Here is a 5,450-nt window from a genome sequence, read left to right as displayed (position 1 = left end):
AGGGAAAATGGAATTTGAAGAAATCTCAAAGGAAGAAAGAAGAGCAAAAGGTACATAACAAGGTGGGACAAATAGTAAACAAGGAGTAAACGGTCTATAAGAAAATACATTAACTGTAAATACTCAAATTAAAGGACAAGGATTATTGAAACAAACAAAAAACCGAATTCTATGCCACCTACAAGAGACAAGAGTCAGATTGAAAATGAAAGGATTCAAAAATTATGTCATAACAACAGTAAGCAAAATTGAAGAAGATTTTTTAATGTTAACATAGATTTGAAAGCAAAAAGTATCACTGGCGATAAGGCAGGATAATAAAACCCACTGTTACTTTACAAGGAATATATTATAAATCTAAACTTCAATGCAATATATGAAGGGAAATTCCAAAAATCTAAGTAGAAATAGAAAAATCTGAACTACCTAGATCAGTAACATAGAACCACAGCAACAAATCAGCAGATTATAGGAGATCTGAATACCATCATTAAAAACTTTGGCCTAAATTTACATAAAACACTGGACCAACAATGATGGAATATATATATTACGCAGAAATTTTTAGGTGCGCATGGCACATTTATAAAATTGACTACATTCTGGTTATAAAACAAGACTCCGAATAAGCAAGAAATTTAAAACTATACAACCAATATTTTACCAAATAGTTGGATATTAAAAACATACTTCTGATCATTATGTAGGTCAAAGATAAAGTCGCAATGGGAATTAGAATTTTATTAATTGAATGATAATGAAAATATGCCATAACAAAACCTGTGGGTTGCAAATAAAGCTCTGGTCACAGAGAAGTTTATGTATTCCAATTATACTCTCTAAATGTAAAACGGAAAGGAATAAAGCAACTAGAAGAGAACCTATCACCCTGAGGTAGGCAGCTCCTGAACTGTACCTGGTGGGGAAGGCAGGGCAGAACTTCAGGAGGCCAGCTGGGAGCACGGTGAACCCCATGTCAGGAGCAGTCTCCGAAAGAGAATTTAATGTACAAAGGGATGCCTAAAATATATTTAAGAGCTAGCACCCTGACCCCTCTTAAGGATGACTTATGTTGCTGGGGAAAAAATAAGAAGTGCTTGATGTAGAAGGTGAATAGCTTTATAATTCCCAGGAGAATCTTGGTACCAGGACCACACAATGAAGAACTTGGAGTCCCCGTGGCTAATCCAGCAGAGAGAAAATGAGAAACAGAGATGCGAGAGAAAATAAAGGGAACTCTTGGTGCAATTTGGTGCTGCTGCAGGCCCAAGTCCAGGTATGTGCTCTCTATCTCCACATCTTAAATAAAAGCCACCATGATCCTCAGTCTTTCAGGTACTTAGAATTTCTCTTTAGAACCTGAAAATGGGGTCAGGTTTGCTGTCTGCATCGCTACAGTACAAAATAGAGGCAGGATGTTTGAAATAGTTCTCCATCTGGCAGAGGAGGCCTTGAAGCTGTGAGCCACTCGCTGCAAACCAGCAGGACATGAAGGATTCTTGAGAAGATCTGAAGCTACTGGAAGGCCTTTGAGGAGTTAAATCCCATAGTAAATACTGTACCTTCAATGGCCCCTTCTCCCTCTCTGTCCAGTCTTCCTCCACTCCCGTGGGGACCCAAAGGGGTTAAATGAGCACTCTGATGTAATCAATATAGCAATTTACTGGTATCTTCTATGGATTATTGAGATCATAAATGCCCTATATACAGTATTATATAGAAAGCAAGAGAGTTGACATAATACTTACATAAAACCATGAAGGTGGAACTATCGTCCTTGGTCCTTACCATATAAACACACACACATAGACACACACACACTTAATGGAGATTGAAAATTTACATATTTATTGTTTTCCAAACCAATAGATGCACACCTAAATCTCCAATGATAATGTCTATGACAAGCTTTTCTAGTCAGGGTATCATATGTAGACATAGCAGTTTCAATTCAAAGTCAAGCTACCACCTGTTAAATATACAGGAGTCCATGTTTATGTGCCATGATCCATCACTGTTGTGCTAAAGCCATGTAAGAAAATTAAATGGGGATATCTAGGAATCACAACTAGTACATTTTTCGTATCTTTGACAGTAATACACATCTCTTCAATAATTCCAGAAATGCAGTATTGCTGTTGATTTCAAGCTTGTTGGAATGGGAGACAAGTTCAGTTTAGTTTCGTTTGGCTTTCCTACACAAATTTGAAAAGCAAGACAAGGGGTGTTCTATCACTAACTGTGTTTTTTCCACTTATATATCAGGAATGGGATAAATATCCACAAATTTCATTATGAACCAGTGAGCACACTGTGAGTTGGGCTTGGGTCAGAACTCAGTTTATCACCTGACCTCTATATCTCTCATGCTAACAACTTGAGAGGGTATCATTTCTGTTTAATAGATGTTATTGATACCTCAGACCACTTATCTAGATGTTTTTGAAGTGTCTGAATGTTACTCCAGGTCAGTGTCAGATTCAATAATTCAGTTGCTGATTCAAGACTCTTATAAGATACACATATGCATGTGCACGTGCACACACACACACACACATCCATTCATTCATCTGTCATCTACCTATCTATATCTATAAATATTTTTTGACATAGCATTAAGTGAAAGAAGTGTGAGAACATTTCCCAGTTTGTGGATTTTCAATTTTCCCTTGTGAAGACTGAGTTGCTATATTTATAGAAGCTTGAGAAGCTGGAGTTACTAGGTCTTCTTAATGATTCATACATTTTATCATAGTAAATATCTTTTAATCCCTGATAGTATTTTTGACTTCTTTTTCTGATATTATTATAACTAAATCCATTTCTTTTTGATCAGTATTCTCCCCTTAGATTCTTTCTGTCACTTCTACTTCAGACTTTCTATGTCCTGTTAAATTGGGTATGTCATAAATAAATAATAATAATTGTCTATTTAGCTAAATTAAATCTCATGTTTAATGTATTTATTGTGATTTTAATTTTAACATTTTTCTTTCTTAAGAACTTCATTGGATATTTTGCAAATGGATCTAGACTTTTTCTTGATTTTGTCTTTATTTTATAAAATATTTTATATAATTTCTTTACATTTAGAACTGAATTTTCAAAAATCACTGGATTTATTGAAAGACATGGTATGTATATCAGTTCTTTTTTTTAGCTGACTTTTATTTATGTTTGACTTCATTTCATCTATAGTTCATATTTGATATTGAGGTCATTTTTTTTTCAATTTAGTTTGTTGAAATTCTGAGGGCTTAAGTAGAGAATAATTTCCTCTAAAATAGGTTTAAATGTGCTTCTTCTGGGTTCCAAGGAACACTATTAACCTGGGAAACTATCTTGAGCTTAGCTTCAATTTATCAATATATGATTTTTATGATTAGAGATCTACTTCTAATTTGAACTTCAGACCCAAGTGAGATCTGTAATTGCAAACATGCAGGGCATATTATTATTAACCCCCAGCCACAGCATAAAAATATGATTTCTTACAGCCTTCCATTAGTGATAGGCACATTTTTGTACCCTCCTGTTTTAGCCCCCAGTAAGACTCTGCACTTAATATACAGGTGTAAGATTCATCCCCAACTTAGCAAAAGTCCATGATTTAGTCAGTTTTTCCTAAACTGATATTGAATTTTCCTCTAAGACAGTCTCAGATTTCTTTGACTAAAATCACTTCTCTGATTACAAGTCATCTTTTGTTATTTTTATTGTTTTGTGTTTTATTTCTTTGGTGGGAGAACTTAATTGCCTGCCTTATCGTCTTACAGTCTCAGCAATGTATTAACTTTTATGTTATTTTATCCTCTCTCTAGTAATACTGTGGACTGGTATTCTTTTTAAGACCTACTCTAATACACTTATTTATATATTTTGTAAAAGGTATGTTTATATTCTTAATATCAATTTTGTTTTCTTTTTAGCACCTTGGTAAAATCCACCATGTACAGACAGGAATAAGGAAGACCAGGAGTTTATTCATCATCAGAAACTCATCCTATTAGAAACACCATGTAGTGGATAATGCGATAATATCTAATTGGCCCAATCAGATTCTGTAGCAGATAGAATTCCCTTGGAAACAGACTCTAAGAATATGAGATTTGTATGTAGTAGAGCTATTAATGTGTGTTCTTGGGAACAATATCTGTTAATAATATAGTAAAACAATGTAGGAAGAAATACAACATAGTTCTCCAAAGAAAATACATCTAAAGTTAGTTGAATTTCCCGAATGTCTTGTAATCATGAAAAACTATATATGGAGCCCCTATGATTACTGTATTTACCTATGGGGTAGTACTGCTCTTATATTTCCATCAGTTCTATCAATCTTCATGTCCTAAGCCTTAATACATTTTTTTATCAAGAAATCCAGTAATTTCCTAGTGTCCTCACAGTAGATATGGTTGTTTACTTAAGCCATAGCATTGCTTCCTTTTACATACAACTCTGATTTTGATTAGATATCAACCTTCCCACAGGCAGCTTGGATATCCATAGGCTGTGGATGACACATTGGAAACCAATAACGTGCCATTCATCAAACATTCTGGTTAAGCTGTCATTCTACTTGTCAGTGATCTTTTTTTTTTTTCAGGAATAGAAATGTAGTGAAATTCAGATCACAGAGAATCATAAAGAAATTTGCTTTTGGAAAAATCATTTCTCTGTAATTAGCAATGATTTCCAGAAACATTTCTTCTTCTATCACTGATGTGAAGGAAAATGCAGGTAACCATGATCATTCTTGGCAGTAATTCTACAAGTATGTACAGAACCAATTTTAGGGTGGCATCAATACTGTGGCCAGGAGAGCTGAGAGATAGTAAAACTTGAGCCTTTATAATACTAATGAGCTCCTAAATTGATAAATTCTGAAGATTGTCTTTCTCCTAGACTTCTTCTATATCAGCTTAATCATAGCAATCATATTTAAGCTGTTTGAATCAGAGTTCCTTGAGTCAGCATCCTAAATGAATAAAATATTTGTGTTAGAAATGGAAATCTGAAAATAACATTCTAAAATATGGAATTGAGTAAAATTGTTACAAGGCAATAAGGATAATATTTTTCTGTCACAGGAATCTGAAAATACTAGTTATTCTACAGAAAAGTTCTGTTTAACTATTGCCTATTGTATATTGAGATGTGTCAACTTTTGATGATGGCTGAGTCATCCTGAATCCTAGTAGGAAATATTTATGAGATTGAACTAGGTTGAATCTTTTCTTTGGCATTACATAACACCTTAAATATGAGAAAACTTTTGTCTGCAAGTGACTCATATGAAATCTGAGCGAGAAAAATATGTCTCTGCTAAGAGAGGTCATCTTCACTTATGGATTATAATCAAAACATTTGGAAGTTTAGTAATCAGGGGCCTGGATAATTTAGAAAAGCTAAGGCTTGTAAGAACGATACTCTAAACGTTTGGGAATTTG

The 5,450-nt window shown here is 34.1% G+C and overlaps 1 long non-coding RNA gene across 1 annotated transcript; it reads left to right on the top strand.

The window, feature by feature from the left end:
• The first annotated feature begins 1,106 nt into the window (after positions 1-1,106).
• LOC137205081 (uncharacterized) lies at positions 1,107-4,629 on the top strand. The gene is made up of 2 exons (XR_010933991.1): positions 1,107-1,276; positions 3,094-4,629. It is a non-coding gene; the product is annotated as an uncharacterized lncRNA (long non-coding RNA).
• The last annotated feature ends 821 nt before the right edge of the window (positions 4,630-5,450 follow it).

The sequence above is a fragment of the Pseudorca crassidens genome, chromosome 13 (assembly GCF_039906515.1).
Source record: "Pseudorca crassidens isolate mPseCra1 chromosome 13, mPseCra1.hap1, whole genome shotgun sequence".
Classification (NCBI taxonomy): Eukaryota; Metazoa; Chordata; class Mammalia; order Artiodactyla; family Delphinidae; genus Pseudorca; species Pseudorca crassidens.
Note: the sequence above shows the minus strand (reverse complement) of the source record. Positions and strands in the feature narration are given on the sequence as shown.